Source organism: Nuphar pumila, chromosome 2 (genome assembly GCF_984573655.1).
Source record: "Nuphar pumila chromosome 2, dmNupPumi1.hap1.1, whole genome shotgun sequence".
In the NCBI taxonomy this organism is placed as follows: Eukaryota; Viridiplantae; Streptophyta; class Magnoliopsida; order Nymphaeales; family Nymphaeaceae; genus Nuphar; species Nuphar pumila.
In genome coordinates, this window is record NC_143250.1 from 114,255,206 (window position 1) to 114,264,232 (window position 9,027).

The 9,027-nt window shown below is 41.2% G+C and overlaps 1 pseudogene; it reads left to right on the top strand.

Moving 5' to 3' along the window:
• The first annotated feature begins 4,442 nt into the window (after positions 1 to 4,442).
• LOC149846812 (tuliposide A-converting enzyme 1, chloroplastic pseudogene) lies at positions 4,443 to 5,429 on the top strand (annotated as a pseudogene).
• The last annotated feature ends 3,598 nt before the right edge of the window (positions 5,430 to 9,027 follow it).

Here is a 9,027-nt window from a genome sequence, read left to right on the forward strand (position 1 = left end):
GAAAATCTAATTAATAATCATTTGCCTTTGCGTGATGCTTTAATACGCACTAGCAGCATTAACTATGGCCACAAAATGGCTCTAGGGCTTGGTGAATAAACAAAGGGATAGATTAATTATCAAAAAACAAGGGATAGGTGTGCTCTGACGTGTTTTTTTCATAACAAATAGTCGCTTAATGGGCCTCTCCTCTTAGACAGTAAATCCTGGACGATTGCCTTAGCCTGCAAAGAGCACCCACCGGACAAGCCACCGTGTTTGATCCCAAGCAAAATCGATCCTGGACAAGATGGGATTCCACCACCTTTCCAAAAGCAGCCCTAACCACTTGGGCAACCTTGGGCGGGTTAGGGAAAGTGTCCGAACATTCAAAGAATTGGATGTCACAAATTCTGTTCTTTCTGCAAAAAAAACCTGCGATAGGTATGGAGATAAATCTAGATAGGAATCTATCTAACAGTTAAGGTCTTTTAATTTTCTTTTCTTTCGCAAAGGATAGGCTGAGCTATGATGGAGGATAATCACCAAGAGCGCATGGCTAAGATAGTACAGCCATTATCATAAAAGAATTCTCTTCATCATTAAAATATAAGTAGAGGCAGGGGAGAAAAATATGCCACTGATCTGCAGTTTACTTAGCACTTTCAAATTTCAAAGGCATGCTACCAAGAGACGTTTCAGTCTTGGATATTGACATTTCAAATGCTAATGAAGAAGGAAGACTACATCGTGGGCCTGAGTGTAATCCGGCGAGGGCTCCCACGAAGTCATCCATGAAGGAGCAGCGCTCCAATGGGAAGGCCAAGAAAAGAAATCTTTGCATTGCTCAATGTCTTGGCAAGCTTAATACAAACTGTTAAGTGTTCAGCTCAGCCCACACAGCATGTATATATAGGCTCATTAGATAGTAATAAATATATTTTAGACAATTTACTTTGTATGTAGTAGTAATAAAACAATTTGTTGAAGTGTTTGGTTTGTAAGCAATAAGTTGACTTTAATTGCAAAAGGTTGAGATAGAATGATCATTGTGAACTATCTGCTTTGCTTTCAAATGATTCCATAAAAAAGAAAACTACTAGACGTTACTCCAATAGACTGACGTATAGTAGTTGAGTGTGCCTTGTTGTTGGGATCTTGACCGGGTCGCTTCTAACTTGGAGAAACTGTTTTTTTTTTTTGTTTTTTTTTTGTGTGGAGCTAGCTCAGCTCAATAAGTCTAGAGTTCAAATCTTCACCTTCAGCTTCAGCTTCCCAAGCGCGTTTTGGCTTGGTGCTATTTCGTCCTTGTTCTTTGGTGCTTAATTTGGCTCCAAAAGAATGCCATAATTCATACAGATGATTACCAGGATGTGCAGACCACTGTCAAGGCAGGCTGCGCTTCAAGTGGCCTATGATACAAGACTCTTGCTCCTCTTTATTCCTGTGAAGGGTGACTTCTGGTCACTCTATTTCTGTATTTGGATGTTATTCTTCCCATTTCATTAAAAAAAAAATCAATTGGTTAAAGTATTTGATTTGTAAGCAATAGGTTTATAGCTTAATAATTATTGCTTCTAGCTTTGTAAAATGTGTTTTCCCTTTTATTTTATTTGTAAACATGCTAGCTTGAGTTCAGCTCATAGGTGGTTCTAACTCTATCACCTTCTAAGTGAGCCAGTTTGAGCTAAGCTCGAGCTAAGCTCGACCTCGGCTCATCTCTGTATACGCACATGGAGCAGATCTAGTGATCGGACCCGAGTAAATTACAAAGTACTCGGGCCACACAAATCACAAAGAATCGCTGCTGTGTTTTGTGTTTTACACATAATATTGCTGCACACATTGTGATTTCCTCTATTTTTTATTTTACGAAGTATTCATCCCACAGAAAATCGTGGAATATAGCGACTTTATGTGTTTGTGTTTTACACAGAAAAACATGCACGTTACCAGCCCTACTTGCACGTTGATACATGGATCAACTTTCTCAAAAACGGCCTCTCCCAAAGCAATGATACCCCTTGGGAAGAGATATGATGAGCACTTAGGGGTGTCAAAGGGTCGGATTTGACCCGGACTCCACCCATACCAAACCCTATAAGGCCTGGGTTTGGTAATAAAGAGGGAAGTTTGACCTGTATACAGGTTTTTTCGGTGATCCAAAATCAATGGCTATGAAGGTATCAAAATTTTTTTATTCATAAAATATATTTTTCGTTGAAAAAACATGATCTAAAATCAATGGCTATGAAGGTATCACATTTTTTTTATTCATAAAATATATTTTTCATTGAAAAAACATGATCCAAGAGTCGATTCTACTAAATCGAGCATGTTAAAAACACATCTACCGGATTAGATCTATCATAAAATACTTCAAACTATGGGGTCTAACAGGGCAGAATGAGAAAAAAGAGCCTAATATGTTCAGCTCTCTCTCTCTCTCTCTCTCTCTCTCTCTCTCTCTATATATATATATATATATATATATATATATATATATATATATATATATATATATATATATATATATATATATATATATATATATATATATACTCACCAAGAACCAGGTCACTTAATGGGGCCAGCCCCCTGCAAGGACTTAAAAAAACTTGTAATAATGCAAGTGAAAAACTAAAGAAACATCTACCCATGCGTCATGCAAGTAGATCAAATTAAATTTGTGGGCATTTTTCCCTAAAAAAAATCGTGGGCATTTTCCATAACATTTAAATGAACTTTATTAGATTCTGGTCAGGTCCTGCTTTTATAACTGTAGTGGGATGCAAGTGGGTTTGGGTGGCATATTTATTCATTCGGCTCTCAATCTGAATATAGAAAACTTGATTAGTCGGATTTGGTTTAACCTACATCGGGTCAAATCCTACCCGTTTACATCCCTACCAAGGTAGCATGATTCCTGGTCGCAAGATTGCACTCTTTCAAACCAAACAATAGGGAAAATTGGACATGAATAAGATGACTTAGCAACTATGTTCGTCTCCAAATATGGCTGGTGGACCTCGGACTTCCAAAACCACGTTACTTAACTACACACGTCTAGAAGAGTCAAAGCACCGGTTGGATATCCCATGAAAATTCTTGCAATAACTCAAAAGTTAAGTGTATGTTTGTAATATTTCAAAAGTTAAAGCGTGCGTTTGTAAATAAGCCAAAAGTTAGGCGCATTTTTCTAATTTTTTCCAAAAAAAAAAACATAAATTGAAAAAACAAGAAAACATTGCCCACCAAGTAGTGCTCCAAATCACAATCACAAACACTCATCAGAAAAACAATCACAGTCATCTTCAATCACCATTTATGAAAACGAAGAGTAGGGATGGCAGAGGACCAAAGGAAAATGGGGCTCCCACCTCGCCTCGTCCCATTTGGACTGGGGATGGAGGACATGAAACAAAGAATGGACTGTGAACGGAGGTTAAAATCAAAACCTGTGCAGGGATGGACATATTATTGCCCCCGCTTTGTCTCGTCCCTGAACTTCATTAAAGAAATTACTATTATACTTATATATATATATATATAAAACCCTTTCTCAAATCTCTCCTTCCTCCTTTCTCTCCTTTCTCTAACGGGATCGAAAAAATGGAGCACCGCCTCACCCTGTTTGGAAGGAGGACATGAAATGAGAAATGGACCAAGGATAAAAGGTTAAAATCAAAACTCGTGCGGAGATAAGGGCAGGGAAATCAAAACTCGTGGGGAGATGAGGGCAGGGATGGAGGTCAAAATTTTGATACGGGGCAGGGTAGAAACCTTGTCCCCGTTCCACTGCCATTCCTAACTAAGCCATTGGCTTAATAAAAAGGTCTAGAGTGAGTGGAATTCCCTTTTTAATGGGCTTAGAGTCACGTCAACAACACATGGAATAAATAGTGTCCGGTCTGGTTTTGCTTTAGGCTTAACTTGTTAAAGTTCTGATGAACCACATTCCATGTCCTCCATCCCCGGTTCAACGGTTCAAACGGGGATGAGGCAAGGCGGGGCGGGGTGGGGATGAGGCGGGGACGGGGCAGGGCGGGGAAAAGGGTACGTCTATCCCCGCCTCCATCCCCGGGGATGGATTTTAACCTTCGTCCCGCCTCCATCCCAGTTTCATACCCTTCATCCCCGGACCAAATGGGGCGAGGCCGAGCCCCGCTTTCCCCCGGTCCACTGCCATACCTACTTGCCTGATAGCAAAGTTAGTCATCTCTCTCTCGCTAACAGTCAATAGAATGATAGATGATTCCTATCGACCTACCAAATACCAACTTATAGTCTAACCATGAAGCAAAACTAGCATCGACTAACAGGTACCATGTCATTTGCACGTGCTAAACTGCAAACCTAGTGGCCACACGTACCAACCAAAGGAAACAAAGGCTTCTCCCCTCGGCAACAACACCCCCCCCCCCCCCCCCTCTCTCTCTCTCTCTCTGGGTGAAGCAACAAGGATGGATCCCACCACAGAGATCGAGGTCGAGCTCTTCCCCTTCCTGCGCGTCTACAAGGACGGCCGCGTCGAGAAGATCCACACAACCCAGATTGTCCCTCCCTCCCTCCACCCGGCGTCGTCCGGCGTCTCCTCCAAAGACGTCGTCGTCTCGCCGGAAACCGGCGTCTCCGTCCGCCTCTTCCTCCCTAATCCACCGCCGCCGCCCGAGAAGCGGCTGCCCATCCTCTTCTACGTCCACGGCGGGGGCTTCTGCATCGAGTCCGCCCGCTCCCTTATCTACACCTCCTTCCTCAACGCCGTCGCCGCCGAGGCCGGCGTCCTCGGCGTCTCGGTGGATTACCGCCTCGCGCCGGAGCACCCCGTCCCCACCCCCCACCTCGACTCCTGGGCCGCCCTCCTGTGGGTGGCGCGCCAGGCAGAGGGCCGCCCCGGCTCCGAGCCGTGGCTGGCCGAGCACGGCGACTTCGGCCGGATCTTCCTCGGCGGGGACAGCGCCGGCGGGAACATCGCCCACCACCTCTCCATGGCCGCCAGCGGCGCCCCCGTGTTTGGCCCTGTTCCGGCCGAAGACGTCCCGGTGAGCATCACCGGCCTGATTCTGCTCCACCCATACTTCGCCGGATGGACGCCGATCGACGACGAGTTCGTGACGAAGCAGCGGGAGGAATCGGCGGCCCTCTGGAGCGTCACCTGCCCGGGCACCGCCTCCGGCACCGGCGACCCGCTCGTAAACCTCCTGGCTGACGGAGTGCCGGAGATTTCGCGGCTCCGGTGCCGCCGCGTCCTGATCTTCGCTGCCGGCAAGGACTATCTGGGCGACCGGGCGCGGCTGTACTACGATCTGCTCAGCCGGAGCGGGTGGGACGGCGTGGTGGAGATTGAGGAGCACGAAGATGAAGACCACGTCTTCCATCTGATGAAGCCCGCCTGTGAGAACGCCAAGTTGCTCATGAACCGCATCGTTACCTTCCTAAATCGTGATTGACAATCTCTTCCTTCTTTCTTTTGGTGGTTGTTTCTCAATTGCTGATGGGTGGTCGTATTATGGCTGAAATGATGGTTTTTTTTCATGGGTGTTAATGAGTAATTGGTGGGTGTTTGATGGGCTTCTCTTGATCTTGATAAGATAAATTAGCTTTTGTTCTTTGGGTTGGGGATAGAGAGAGTGGAATGTATTTCCTGTTTTGCTGATTATAATGATCATATCTCCATTGCAGCAATAACAGTTCATCTTCAAGGCATTTTTTTTGCTTTTCAACTGATTTTTCTGTAGGTGGTATGGCTTGACTGTCTGCTGCATCAAAAGTAAAATTGATATGATACGAGCTCATTCGGCTTATTTTCTAAATATTTTTTAAAAAAATGGTTTAAAATATTTCTTAATATTTTTTATACTATTTTAATCTTTTACTGAAAGTGTCATCTTCTTGTTAAAAATTGGCCAATTTAGCTTGATTCGTTTCAAAATCTGAATCGACTGACTTCCTGAATCACTTTGACAATCGATACAGGTACGATTCTGATAACATTGGTATGTCCTACATATTTTTTTTTTCCTATTAGAAAACAGCTGGTCCTTATGAACTGATCATATACACGCGTCTACCCACATACAAATGAAATATGATAAGTAAAAAACATACAAACATATACACATTCTAATCAAACATGACGAGTGAAGCTTAATCTAATTGTAGGGATGTAAATGGTTCGGATTCCAATCAGATATAGCCAAATACCATTTTCAACTAGTTGGAAGTTGGCAAAAACTTCAAACCAGATTCGGCTTTTTACATGTAAATGGATTCGGATTTCATCAAATCCAGATAGTAATGGAATTCATTAGCAAAAAAGTAAAAACCATATATGCATCTTATTGTAATCGGATACAGTTTGGCTGATCAGATCCAACTAAACTGAGTTAGTAATCACACACACATAACACAGGCCCCGGTGTGGGGGTCCTCGCCTCTGAGTTTTATGCCACCAGCATGACGACCGCAAGTATGGCAAGCTAAGTCAGCGCCAACAGATCTTCGTGTTGGGTGCAGTTTATTCAGGTTATAAATTGAAAAAAAAAATCACACACACACACACACACACTAGGATCTCTGTTTAAATTGCTTTTCTAATTTCTCTCTTCCATAGCTTCATGTAAATAGCTTTCCTGTTTTTTTCTCCCATAAGATTATGTAAATTACTCTCTCTCTCTCTCCATAGAATCCATGTAAGTGGCTTCTTTTATTTCTTTCTCTATTATACATTTATACCACAACCGATTTAGCAAATAATAATAAAATATCACAACATTCATCTTGTCATTTTACAAATTGCTGTGTGACATGGGTACTCTTATAAAAACAACAAAAAAATAATTTAATAAATTACATTCAACCAAAGCCACTCTATTCATCATTTTTAAAATGTTACAATACAACTAAGATCCCTTCACCAAATGCTCTTCATCCCTCCTTTATAAGTAGGTATACATACATATATGCATTCCCTTAATAAGTAGACTCTGATAGCATATGTATGAAGGAAAACAATCAGCTTAAGCGACCCTTTTTTTTTTTCTGAAGAAAAGATTAATAAACACCATTCATTCAAGTGAGTAAAAGTTTATTCTCTTGCATATCCCCGCCATAAAAAAGAGGAGCCCCCTATTAAAGAGGGGGGACTCTGTACTGCCCACGCTCTTAAGCCGGCTTGGCCATAACACAGGGCCAATGTTGTCAATATCGGAATCGGACCAACTATTCAGGTGAATCAGCCGATACGATTCTCAAGTGAATCATTCTGAACTCGGCCAAAAAAATAATAAAAAATATTACGTGTCAATCAAAATGTGACACGTGTTAAAGCTATTAAAATAATATTAAAATTTTGATTTCAATCTATTTTTATATTTATTTTAAAAGCGGATTCAGTTCAGTACCATATCGATTTTCTGGCGACACTATAAATATGGGCCGATTCAAGCCTATACGCACTGATATTGACAACAGTGACCACACCTTAATCTTTCATCCTACATTTCAAAAACAGAACCGCGTTTCCAAAATAGTGTGAGAAATCTTTTTTTTTTAGGAGATACGAAAAAAGGGGACTGCAGTTGATTTCACTGCTAAATTGCGAATTTCTATTTTACTTTTGCTTTGGAAGACATATTTTTGTCTTTATGTTATTATGCAAGATCAACTGTTTTGAAGTGAGTTTCTTTATTGTTTATAAACAATAAATAACCTTTCAATAAAATATATTTATTTACTATTTTTTTTTTTCAAATAATAATTTATGACGAGTTTAGTGATATTTGGATGTATATATAAACAAGAAGAAGAAATTGATGGTGGTGGGTAGAGAAAGCAGGAGGGGTGGCCAAAGAAAGAAAGTTGTTGTTTAGGTCACCTTGTGTTGGGATGGTACCCCCGTCTGCCTAACCTCAACTTGCCTATTAAAAACAACAAAAAGTAAAGAAAGTGGGTGTGTAGTGGAGGCTAGAGGAACAATGTTACGGTACCGGTAGCAGAAGATGGTACATTATAGTGGTATGGAGATAGATGGACAAGGAAGCAGAAAACTGTAGGGATGGTAGTGGTTAGGGCTGGTAGACAAACCGAGCAGCCGGTGACAGCTCAGATCAGCCGTCATGAACTCATTCATAATCGGTTCGTATATCTGACCGATCCACGAGCAGCCTAAATGAGTCGAGCCTAAACATAAGGTGTTCAGCTCGGGAGAACTTATATATATATATATATATATATATATATATATATATATATATATATATATATATATATATATATATATATATATATAACATGAAATTTTTAATTACTGTTATACACAGAGTAACAAGTTCAAAACTAATCTTCCTCTGCACCCACTTTGGCTACTCACTGGTAGCCAATACACAGAGTAACAAGTTCCCAATTGAACTGGCCTAATCTCAAAGGCCCAAAACACAATGGACATTTCAACCGGCCTTTTTGTCCACAAGTAACAGCAAAAATGTTAAAGGCTCCTTAATATATGCAGTTGCAAACCCATCAAACATCAGCTTATTGTTAAAAAAGTTTTAAAATTTGTGATTTTGTTCCCCACCAAAAGTGCTTTAAAAGGTTTGGTCCCATATCTAAGAAAAATAAGTTTTTCTAGTGGTTTAATTAAAGGGTTTATTCTTTATTCTTTACTTTGGTAAGCCTTGTATCTTTAGGTGGTTTGCGAACGTTGTTGTGTATCGTGCAGGAATGAATGTGTCGTTTGCGCGCACGCGCAAGGGCGCTTGAGGTGCATTGTGGCATTTTGATGGTGCACTTCGCTCACAGAGGTGCGAGGTGCAACCGTTTTGATTTTTTCAGTTTCTGATTGTCTGGTCGTTTGGAAGGCTTTTAATTGCATGTATATCGAGATTATGGTGCATTGTGACTGTTGGACGGTTTTGAAGGCATTTGATCGTCTGTCATAGGTGGGGGACCGTTTAAGGACTTTTTCGTCCTATTTTCAAACCATCAGGTTTATGGCCGTTAATCTCATTTATCGCAAAACGTTTTGGCCCTTTTTAAAAAGTCTATAAA